This window comes from Dama dama, chromosome 11 (genome assembly GCF_033118175.1).
Source record: "Dama dama isolate Ldn47 chromosome 11, ASM3311817v1, whole genome shotgun sequence".
NCBI classification, from domain to species: Eukaryota; Metazoa; Chordata; class Mammalia; order Artiodactyla; family Cervidae; genus Dama; species Dama dama.
Genome location: NC_083691.1, coordinates 101,724,956 through 101,737,300, shown reverse-complemented (window position 1 = coordinate 101,737,300; position 12,345 = coordinate 101,724,956).

Sequence of the window (12,345 nt, the reverse complement as noted above, 5' to 3'; positions counted from 1 at the left end):
ACTCTCTTTCCTTTCTGACTTTTGATTGACAACTTGGAGCATCCAGGGGTGACAGCCGTGCCCAGAAGGTGAACATTCTCCCTGGAGCTGAGGTCTCAGTTCTGTTATTCGTAACTTGGAGTTAGAAGAAGCACATTGTACAAGTAAATGGTCAGGAGGTGGACTGGCTTAGAATCCGTTATAACAAACGAAAGCTTGGTATTTAGTTAACATTTGCAACATTGGTATGAACAGCAGAGCTAAATAGAGCTCTGTAGCCCCCACTTGTTCTTGACTCTTTCCCGAGTCATACAACCTGCTTGTCCCCTGCTGACATCCCTGTGTCCTTGATAGAGTCCTGAGTAACCTGTCTTGGAAGAAAGTCTTCCAGCTCAAAAATCATGTTCAAGACCCATGAGTGGGACAGCATGCTAAGTCGTGAATCTTACCCAAGAGCTTTGGTTCAAGTGACTTGGGGAGAAACATGGGTCCTTTCAGATATCCACAGGCCATGACGATATATAGTTAAGTTGGTAATTCATCTAGGCAGTGTTAAAGACAAATTATAAAAAAAATTTCAAACCAACCAAACAGCTCTATTCATTTCAAGCAGGCTGGAATTCAGATTCATTAACAAGTAGCACTTGGCCCAGCTACCTACCTGCCTCTTACTCTTTCTCAAATCTTTATAACATAGGAACTCAGATTCCTTTGGCTAGATTCTTCCCTCAGGTAGTATTTTTTTTTTTCTTTAATGTGAACCTGCCAGGATCACTGATGATCTCACTTACCTCTTGGAATAAAAAGTGATTTGTGATGCTATAAGTAGGACAGCATAAGACTGTTGATTTTATTTATTTTCATATTCAAGAGAAGGATAAATAAATTACTTCCCTTGCTCAGGGCTTGGCCACCTGGAAAACCAGTATCTGAAGTCAGTTCCCAGAGGGAGGAACTGTTCTCTGCCGCATCTCTCTAAATCAGTCTCTGGTGTTCTGGTTCTGACTCAGGATGCTACACTATGAATGCCAGGGTCTTCCACACTAGACAAAGACCATGCTGCTTTTCTCAGCTCAGGGAGTCACATCTGTGACTGAAAAGACACCACTTTGAAACACTGATCATGCTCAGAGGCAAAGAGTGAGGCTTGATATTACACATGAATGGTATCATTTAACCTATCCTCCAAGCTATCTTCATCTGGTGGTTAGACTGGGTTCTTTTTGGAATTTCCCCAATTTCAACCAAGCAGATCATATATATTAATGAGCATATCAATATAAGTGTATTTTATGTGATAAATATTGATTGATAACTACATAAACATGTACAAGTAAATATAATGAATATGGCACAACTAGTGAGTATAAATATTTTATATAAATCCATATACTGTGAATATATTCCAAATAGGAAAAGGAGTACATCCAGGCTGTATATTGTCATCCTGCTTATTTAACTTATATGCAGAGTACATCATGAGAAATGCTGGGCTGGAGGAAGCACAAGCTGGAATCAAGATTGCCAGGAGAAATATCAATAATCTCAGATATGCAGATGACACCACCCTTATGGCAGAAAGCGAAGAAGAACTAAAGAGCCTCTTGATGAAAGTGAAAGAGGAGAGTGAAAAAGTTGGGTTAAAGCTCAACATTCAGAAAACTAAGATTGTGGCATCTGGTCCTGTCACTTGATGGAAAATAGACAGGGAAACAATGGAAACAGTGGCTGACTTTGTTTTCTGGGACTCCAAACTCAATGCAGATTGTGACGGCAGACATGAAATTAAAAGATGCTTACTCCTTGGAAGAAAAGTTATGACCAACCTAGACAGCACATTAAAAAGCCGAGATATTACTTTGCCAACAAAGGTCCGTCTAGTCAAAGCTATGGTTTTTCCAATGGTCATGTATGGATGTGAGAGTTGGACTATAAAAAAAGCTGAGTGCCAAAGAATTGATGTTTTTGAACTGTGGTGTTGGAGAAGACTCTTGAGAGTCTCTTGTACTGCAAGGAGATCCAACCAGTCCATTCTAAAGGAAATCAGTCCTGGGTGTTCATTGGAAGGACTGATGTTGAAGCTGAAACTCCAATACTTTGGCCACCTGATGCAAAGAACTGACTCATTTGAAAAGACCCTGATGCTGGGAAAGATTGAGGGCAGGAGGAAAAGGGGACAACAGAGGATGAGATGGTTGGATGGCATCACCGACTCAATGGACATGAGTTTGGGTAAATTCTGAGAGTTGGTGATGGACAGGGCGGCCTGAGGTACTGCAGTCTATGGGGTCGCAAAGAGTTGGACATGACTGAGCGACTGAACTGAACTGAATATATTGTGAATGTGCCCTTACAAAACAAATATCAATAAATGTTGTTGAATGAATGAATGAGTCCTTCCCTAAAACAGTCTGAATGTCTTGAGTAGTCACCATGATTCAGTCATCTCTGCATGTAATCAACACTTATGGCAAATTTATTTTTTCTTTTTTTAAGTAACTAATTAATTTGACTGTCCAGGGTCTTTGTTGCAGTGTGCAGGCTTCTCTCTAGCTGTGGTACAGGCACTCTGGAAAGTGTGGGCTCTCAGGCTTAGTTGCCCTGCGACATGTGGGATCTTAGTTCCTTAACCGGGGATGGAATCTACCATCCCTGCTCTGGAAGGCAGATACTTAACCATGGGACCACCAGGAAAGTTCTTGATTTTTATTTGTCCTCATAAAATGGAAACTTGTTTTCTGAAATTCTGATTATCCTAAAGTTACAATAGAACAATGTTGTAATCTTAGGGTTTATAATTTTTTCCACCCAGAAAAACAATACTTTCTAAATTCCTGATTTCTCATTAAAAACATAAACTTATGACAAATACTCCCCAATGACTATTCATATTATATTTAAACACCAAGTTCATAATTAAAGTAACGATGCTAAAAAGTAGTTCCAGGCAGAAGAGAGGTTTAAATGTGAAAAGCTAAACAAGTCAACCTTGAGAAGCAATCAGAGGAGACTATCTTCATGATCTTGGCAAAGGCAAAGATTTCTTAATGCAGACACCAAAAGCACCATAAAGGGAAAAAACAGGTAAAATAATGTAATGGGTGTAATGTTTGGTATTGAAATCAATTTCCTCCACCTGAGTGAAAAAGAAGGCTAGGAGGATCAGAAAGAGTTGGGGGGTGGAACATTTTCTCTCTCTTGGAAGGACAGGCTTCAGAGGAGAGTGTTAATTGGCAAATAGGTAAACATTCTTGAGGGGCAGAAAGGTTCATGGGCAGCAGCATCATTGACTATCAAGTAGGGGGTGGGAGCCTGAAATGTGCTGGTTTCATATGCACAACATTTCATTTCATCTTAATGGTGACCCAAGAAAGTAGATGATATTTCCTGGTGGCTCAGATGGTAAAGAAACTGCCTACAGTGCCGGAGATGAGGATTTTATTCCTGGATTGGGATGATGCCCTGGAGAAGGGAATGGCAACCTGCTGAAGTATTCTTGCCTAGAGAATTCCATGGACAGAGGAGCCTGGCTACAAACCATGGAGTGGCAGAGTCAGACATGACTGAGTGACTAACACAAAGAAGTAGATAAATGCTAAGCAAGGTATAATCACTAGCACAAGATCAGACAGGTCTTAAATGGTAACTTGGAAATCTGAGCCCACATTGGTCCAAGAGGGCACCATGCTGTATACTCTGTAGGCACTGGCTATGAGTCTATGGCCTCATCCACAGCCCAGTGATGGATTCCCAAGCTTAGCATGAGTTTGCAGCAACCCTGTGTTTCTCTGATGAGCACTCCTGTTCAGCCACGTGTTGTTTTGTTGCATTCTGAGTATGCCTGAATTGTTTGATTAAAAAAAAAATCACAACATAAATTCTAAACAAAACAGATATTCAAACAAACAGTGCTACTCACTTTCCTTACTTATAAATCATGTTTTCATGGGAGGTCATTTCAGCTTGAAGATCATGTGTCACAATTATGTGATAGGGAACAGTGAGGCCAGCCCCTCCCTGTAAGTTCCAAAGTAATTCAAGGTGGCAGTTAACCATTGAATGATTAGAGAAAGACGTGTTGGGACCTGGCCCAGACTTAATGTCCTTGAATCTCCTTCCCTCTATGGTGTCTCAGATACTTCCCATTGCTGGCAGTCAAGAGCTGTCTGATTTATGAAGAACGAGATAATCACACTCGTTTGGGGGGATTGCAGTCTATGAACACTTGAGCACCATGTGGCATGTTAATATCAATTAAAAACTCCAACACCTATCTGCTGAGGTTAATGATATTAAAAGACTCCACACCAATGCCTAGAGTGTATTTTGGACGTTTGCTTTCAGAATTTCCTCCTGTGATTAAGACTCAAAAAGAAACTTCAAGAATTAATGTTCAAACTTCCAGGTTGAATGTGTGACCCATGTGCTGTAGGGTGTGAATAAAAGTTTGTAGCATAAGTTTTGAGTAGATGCCTTCATGTGTGTGAGCAAGAATGTGTGTGTGTGTGTGTGTGTGTGTGTGTGTGTGTGTCTGTGTAACCCTTGACAATTTCAGGACAGGACAGACCTTTGCAGGTACCATAGTTTCTCTGCAAGCCTTGGGTCCCAGATTAGAGACGTGTCGCCAATACCTGTAGCATCTGATTAGTCTTTGAATTCCTCTAGACCCTAGCTAGAGGAGTACTTTGAGGCTGTATATTGTCACCCTGCTTATTTAACTTATATGCAGAGTACATCATGAGAAACGCTGGGCTGGATGAAGCACAAGCTGAAATCAAGATTGCCGGGAGAAATATCAATAATCTCAGATATGCAGAGTCATCTGCAACCACCGTTATGGCAGAAAGCAAAGAAGAACTAAAGAACCTCTTGGTGAAAGTGAAAGAGGAGAGTGAAAAAGTTTTAAAACTCAACATTCAGAAAACGATGATTAGGGCATCCAGTCCCATCACTTCATGGCAAATAGATGGGGAAACAATGGAAACAGTGGCTGACTTTATTTTTTGGGCTCCAAAATTACTGCAGATGGTGACTGCAGTCATGAAATTAAAAGACGCTTGCTCCTTGAAAGAAAAGTGTGACCAACCTAGACAGCATGTTAAAAAGCAGAGACATCACTTTGCCAACAAAGTTTCATTTAGTCAAAGCTATGGTTTTTCCAGTAGTCATGTATGGATGTGAGAACTGGACTATAAAGAAAACTGAGCACTGAAGAATTGATGTTTTTGAACTGTGGTGTTGGAGAAGACTCTTGAGTTCATCCGAAAGGAAATCAGTCCTGAATATTCATTGGAAGGACTGATGCTGAAGCTGAAATCTGATACTTTGGCCACCTGATGTGAAAAACTGCCTCATTTGAAAAGACCCTGATGATGGGAAAGATTGAAGGCAGTAGGAGAAGGGGACAACAGAGGATGAAATGGATGGATGGCATCACCGATTCAATGGACATGAGTTTGGGTAAACTCTGGGAGTTGGTGATGGACAGGGAAGCCTGGGGTGCTGCAGTCCATGGGGTCACAAAGAGTCAGACATGACTGAGCAACTGAACTGAACTGAGACCCTAGCTACTCAAAGTACGGTCATTGCACCAACAACAATCACATCCCCCAGGAGCTTTTAAGAAATGCAGCCTCCTGGGCTCCCCTCCAGACCTTCAGAATCCTCAGGAGATCTGAATGCCTATGGGAGTTTGAGAAACTGAGAATCTCTCTCTTTACCAGGCAGGTGGAGAACACTTTCTCCCACTCCATTCAGAGAATATTTCTATGAATCTTCAGATCCCTAATTTGGTGATTTTGTAAATAAACATCGTTAGGGACTGAGTATTTTAAAGCTTGTTTGGCATTCTATGTATAATTCGGGGGCCCTTGGTCACATCAATTCCTTACCTCTTCCTTCACTAAGCTCTTCTCTGGAGAGGAGGTCAATTTGCAGACAAAATGGGAACTTGCAGTCAGGAGCTGGTGAGATCTGATTGGGTGTGGGGCTGGGTCCATAGGCTGAATGAGGAGGATCTCTCTGAGAAAGCAGAATGTTTGGAACTGAGCTACAAACTGCCTTCAGTCCTGGTAATTGCCTACACTTCAACTACTTTCTTATTTCATAAAAAATAACCAAACAATCCCCCTCCCAGCAAAATCCAGAAAAAAAAATTTTTTAACCCTATGCTGCTATTTTGACTTTTTACATCAATGACTCAAGGATATAAAGGCCATAGTTCTGAACTTCCCTGGTGGTCCAGTGGTGGGACTCCATGCTCCCAATGCAGGGAGTCTGGGTTCCATTCCCGGTCAGGGACCTAGGTCCTGCATGCTACAACTAAGAGTTTGTATGCCTTGGCTAAAGATCCCAGATGATGCAGCTAGGATCTGGTGCAGCCAGATAAATAAATACCAAAAAGTAAAATAAAAGCCATTCATTCCAAGGATTCATTCTCCTTCTTGGATTTATCCACACATCCCTAGCTTAATTGTCTTACAAGTTACAAGTGTTAGTCACTCAGTTGTGTCTGACTCTTTGTAACCACAGGGACTGCAGCCTGCCAGGCTCTGTCCATGGAATTCTCCAGGCAAGAATGCTGGAGTGGGTAGTCACTCCTTTCTCCAGGGGATCTTCCCAGTCCAGGGATTGAACCCGAGTCTCCTGCAATGCAGGCAGATTCTTAATCATCTGGGCCAGCAGGGAAGCCCTTGATTGTCTTAAGTTTTCATAAAATGTGCTGTGTCACATTAGTGTGAATTCAGTGCACCTGTCATTCTTCAACTCTCTTTCTTCACTTTCCCTGTCACTGGCCTCCACATCTGGCCACACATAACAGCTTCATTCCCGTTTACTCCCAGCTTCAACTCCCGGGCACTCAGTCTGTGCATCCAGATGCCTTGTGCCCAGATGTTCTTCACTGGGCCCTCGGTCTCGGGTACCGGGAGGAGAAGCCTAAGAGGCTTCTTTGTTCACCACCGAGAAGTGGCTGCACTGCAGCTTAGATTCATGCTTTGCTTTGCTGTTTCCATGATTTTGCATGGATGTGTCATCCATGCTATAGGGCCAGGTAAGAAACCCCTTATAGGAATCCAGTCGGGTTTCAGATCACGCTGTGCCCTGGGAAGCACACTGCGCAGTTGTGGAGGAAATCTGGTCCAGCCTCATCAGGCTGGGGGCAGGGGACAACGGAAAGTCCTCTGGGGACTCTAGAGTTAGCCAGGGCCCTCCCCGTGTTGTGTGCAAATCAGTGCGCATCTTCATGACGGGGGCAGCATGTTGTTAAGCTGTAGGGAAATCAACATTTTAGCTGCATGGAAGTGAGGGAGGCGTTATCCTGCTGCAAATCATTTGTCCTGTGACGCAAACGCAGATGACTTAATAAAAGCTGGTATTGGTATCTTGGGGTTTCTAAAAACAATGCACACACCTCAGTTCACTTCAGTTCAGTTGCTCAGTCGTGTCCGACTCTTTGCGACCCCATGAATCGCAGCACGCCAGGCCTCTCTGTCCATCACCAACTCCCAGAGTTTACCCAAACTCATGCCCATTGAGTCGGTGATGCCATCCAGCCGTCTCATCCTCTGTCGTCCCCTTCTCCTCCTGCCCCCAATCCCTCCCAGCATCAGGGTCTTCTCCAATGAGTCAACTCTTCTCATGAGGTGGCCAAAGTATTGGAGTTTCAGCTTCAGCATCAGTCCTTCCAATGGACACTCAGGACTGATCTCCTTTAGGATGGACTGGTTGGATCTCCTTGCAGTCCAAGGGACTCTCAAGAGTCTTCTCCAACACCACAGTTCAAAAGCATCAATTCTTAGGCGCTCAGCTTTCTTCACAGTCCAACTCTCACATCCATACTTGACCACTGGAAAAACCATAGCCTTGACTAGATGGACCTTTGTTGGCAAAGTAATGTCTCTGCTTTTTAATATGTTCTCTAGGTTGGTCATAACTTTCCTTCCAAGGAGTAAGTGTCTTTTAACTTCATGGCTGCAATCACCATCTGCAGTGATTTTGGAGCCCAAAAAAATAAAGTCTGACACTGTTTCCACTGTTTCCGCATCTATTTCCCATGAAGTGGTGCTCACATGTCTATAAATACGTTTATAGACATATAGATATTTCAGAAAGGCACTGCTCTTGCTGTTGTTGTTCAGTCACTAAGTCATGTCTGACTCTTTTGTGACCCCATGGATTCTGTAGCCCTCCAGGCTCCTCTGTCCATGGGATTTCTCAGGCAAGAATACTTGAGTGGGTTGCCATTTCCTCCTCCAGGGCATCTTCCCGACCCAGGAATCCAACTCACATCTTCTGTGTCTCCTGTATTGAGAGGTAGATTCTTTAGCTCTGAGCCATCTGAGAAGGCCCTAGATAGATAGCAGCTATAAATAAACTCCCCCATACTAGTGACGTAAGGCGGCTCCCAGAGGTCAGGTCCCTTCTTTTCCAAATGAGTCAGAGACCTGGTTCCTCCCATCTCATGGCTTTCCGCTGTTCTGGTCTTGGAGCCCTCTGTATCCAGCCAGCAGATGGGAGAGTTGTAGAAATCCCACCTGCTTCTCAAAAGCCTTGGCCTGGATGGGACCCAGTTTACTTTTGGTCACCACCCATGGGGAAGAACTAGACACATGACCCCAGTAGGCTGCAGTGGGGCTGGGCTGTGACTTCTGGGCCACAGATCACAGTATGAAGAGGGAGTCCCACATTTTGGTTGACCAACACTTGCTGCAGCATGCCTTCTGCTGGTATGCTAGTATATTCAAGGTTTTAATATATATATATATATATATTTGTGTATGTGTTTGGCTGAACAGGGTCATAGTTGTGGCATGTGGGATCTTCCATCTTCATTGTGGCATGCAGGATCTCAAGTAGTGGCATGCGAAGTCTTAGTTGAAGTATGCAGGATCTAGTTCCCCGACCAGGGATGGAACTTGAACCCCCTGAGTTAGGAGCTTGCAGTCTTAGCCACTGGACCATCAGGGATGTCCCATATTCAAGAGTTTAACAAGCAAATTTCCTCTAAGATGTCTGAGAGTTCTTATGCATGACTGGCATATCTTTCCTTATGGGGAGTGAATTGAAGCCCTGGAGAAATGTATTTGTATTTTGGCAGACTTGGGAGGAGAAACCAAGATTCCAGGGACTTCTCATGCTTTGCAAAGCCAACTGTCTTCATCACTATTATATTGATTTTAATTAAAAAAAAAAAAAAAAAGGAAGCGAACAAGAAAGAAGTTAAGTGCACAGAAGCAACTTGATGATCTGTTGTCCGAGACAAGGCTTGAGGTTGTCGGGGCACCATTGAGCACTCTCCATTTGACGTATTGCGGCTCTGATGCTGTGGGTTGCAGACGAATCACTGAGCCTTTGAAGAACTGGCCCAGGGCTTGAGCCAGCTTGGTACCATTTCCCTGGATCTCACAACTTGACTGAAATCTGCAAACAGTTTTGTTTAGTTTCCCCCACCCTAAAACAAATGTACCACGTTCCTGTGAAACTGAAAGTCATGTAGTAGCCCAAACCCAGCCCCAATCTCATTTGTTCCGAGTGCTGACATCTCACTAAGGGTTGGGAAGGATGTAACTTTTGCCTGGAGACGTGGGACCCTAGAGGAAAGGACTCAGCAGTAGAGTCCCACAGACTCAGGTCTTTATGTTTCTGCCGCCTGATAGCATCCGACCTTGGGCAAGAATTCTCATTTCTTGAGACTCAGGTGCCTCAGCTGCAGAATAGGGCAACATCACCCACTTTTCAGAGTTGCCGTGTTGACTGGAGACATTGGGTGGAAGGCTGCTCCCAGGAAGTGGTGGGTGGGAGATGGTTTCCATAGAGCCCACCTCGTCCCCTTGCTCTCCTCCCATGCTTCCTGGTGCCCCCTTCTCACTGCAACCCACACCCACACCTGGCCCTCTAACCTAGCTGACTTGCCCTGCCCACTCCTTTGTTTTCATATCCGTGGAGCATCTTCTCTCCAGGGTCTCGGGCTACAAATGCATGTGCCCTCCTTTCCAGGCCTCTCCTCCGCTCCCTCGGTTCCTGGTTCTTGCCGCTCTCATTTCTCGGGTGCCTGGGGGCCACCTCCACGTGACTTTCACTCTCCATCTCTAATCTCTTTTCTGACTCCTCCACCGGTGACTCCTCCACCTCCAGCACCCTCTGGGGCTCCATTCTGCTTCCACATCAAGGCCAAGTGTGCTTCCTTTTTTTTAATTTTTATTTTACTTTGGAGTATAGTTGATTAGGGTTATGTTAGTCTCAGGTGTACATCAGAGGGATTCAGTTACACATATACATTTACCTATTCTTTTTCACATTCTTTTCCCATTCAGATATCAGAGTAGTGAGAAGAGGCCCCTGTGCCACGCTGCTATATTTAAAACAGATGAACAGGGCCTTCCCTGGTGGCCCAGTGGCTAAGATTCTGTGATCCCAGTGCAGGGAGGGAACGAGATCCCACACGCCAAAACAAAAAGAGCCTGCATGCTGCAACTATGACCTGGCACAGCCGAAGAAACAAAAATTAATAAATATTAAAAAATAAAATAGATAAATAAGAGGCGCACTTCCTTATAGCTCTCCTCCCCCTGGACAACTTGCAGAGGCTGCCTGCTTCTCACCTGGTAAGAGAGTTGCTAATGGCCACCTGGCCCTAAACATCCTGGGTCTGAAATAAATCTTAATCTGATGGTCAAGGTCCTGTATCCTAATTCCATCTTGTTCCTCTATCTCCCGCTCAACTCCTCCCGAGTTGAAATCATTCCAGTTCAATCTGACTGAACTGAAGGCTGGTTCATTGAAGCCACTGACATTCATGACAGGAGTCTGACTCTGTCCCCCCACTCTGCTTTCTGGGCCCATCTTCCTCATTCTTGGACTCCCCTTGCCTAGAATTCTTCATTCTTCATTCCTCCTTCTTTCATTTGTTATTTCTACCCCACCCCAACTTTTGCTTATAGACTCTCAGCCACTGGTGGTCACAGTGTGGGTGAAGATGCTGTTTTGAAGGGGGCAAGTATGCCTAGAGAAGCCAGGTACAATGGCATGGGATTTCAAAATGAATTATAGAATTTTACACATCCCAAATTCTATTATTTACAAATTCCTTATAAATTTTATTATTCTATTTTACTAGTATAGCTTCACAACCAATAATTACACCCCCTAAATACTTTTTAAAGATTTTTTTAGTTGTTATTGAACTTTTTACAATATTGTTTCTGTTTTATGTTATGGTTTTCGGACTGCAAGGCAAGTAGGATCTTAATGCCTGAGCCTGCTTCCCCTACATTGGAAGGCGAAGCCTTAACTGCTGGACTGCAGGGAAGTCCACCTCCACCCCCACTAAATATGTTAAACTGCATTTAGTGAAAAGAAAGTCACTCAGTCGTGTCCGACTCTTTGTGACCCCATGGACTGTAGCCTGCCAGGCTCCCCTGTCCATGGAATTCTCCAGGCAAGAATACTGGAGTGGGTAGCCATTCCCTTCTCCAGGGGATCTTCCCAACCCAGGAATCAAACTGGGCGGGGGGGGATGTCTCCTGCATTGCAGGCAGATTCTTTACCAGCTGAGCTACCAGTGAAGCCCTGTTTGAAAGTGAAGTCACTCAGTCGTGTCCGACTCTTTGTGACCCCATGGACTGTAGCCCACCAGGCTCCTCTGTCCATGGGATTTCCCAGGCAAGAATACTGGAGTGGGTTGCCATTTCCTTTTCCAGGGGATCTTTCCGACCCAGGGATCGAGCCCAGTTTTCCCACATTGCAGGCAGACGCTTTACCCTCTGAGTCACCAGGGAAGCCCTGTTTATTGTCCCCTTAAGAATTCCCACTGTCCATAATAAACAAAACTTTCCAAGCACTTAAAACAATTTCTGTAACTCTGATGAATTCAACTTATCATGTGTATTCAATTCATGTACAACCTAAGACAAATCACTTTCCACCTTTTAACTTATATCTAGATTTAAAAAAATCAAATAATTATATCTTCTATGGCTAATCTGTTGGATTTGTTAAAATTTCTGAAATAGGACAAGCCTTTTAAGGCTGAAGAACTCACTGCTTAAAATTAGCGTGGTTCACTTAGGAGTTTTATTTATTAATACTTTCTCATTTCTCTGCTTAATTCTGAGCTTTTGTGTTGAAACACACTTGCATCAATTGCCCAGACTGAACAGGTTAGAATTTCCATCTCAAGGACCCACCAGAGGGACTGGAGCTAAGATGCAGGATCTGAGTTTTCCCAGCAATGTTTTTATTCGCAAAGATGCCACTACTTACCCAGAGAGGTTCCTCTGACTTCTGCCCTTACATCAAAGGTTATATACAGCCCAGTTCTTGGTCCCTTTGACTCTGCCATTGGCTGAGTTTGTATTTCTGGTTTTC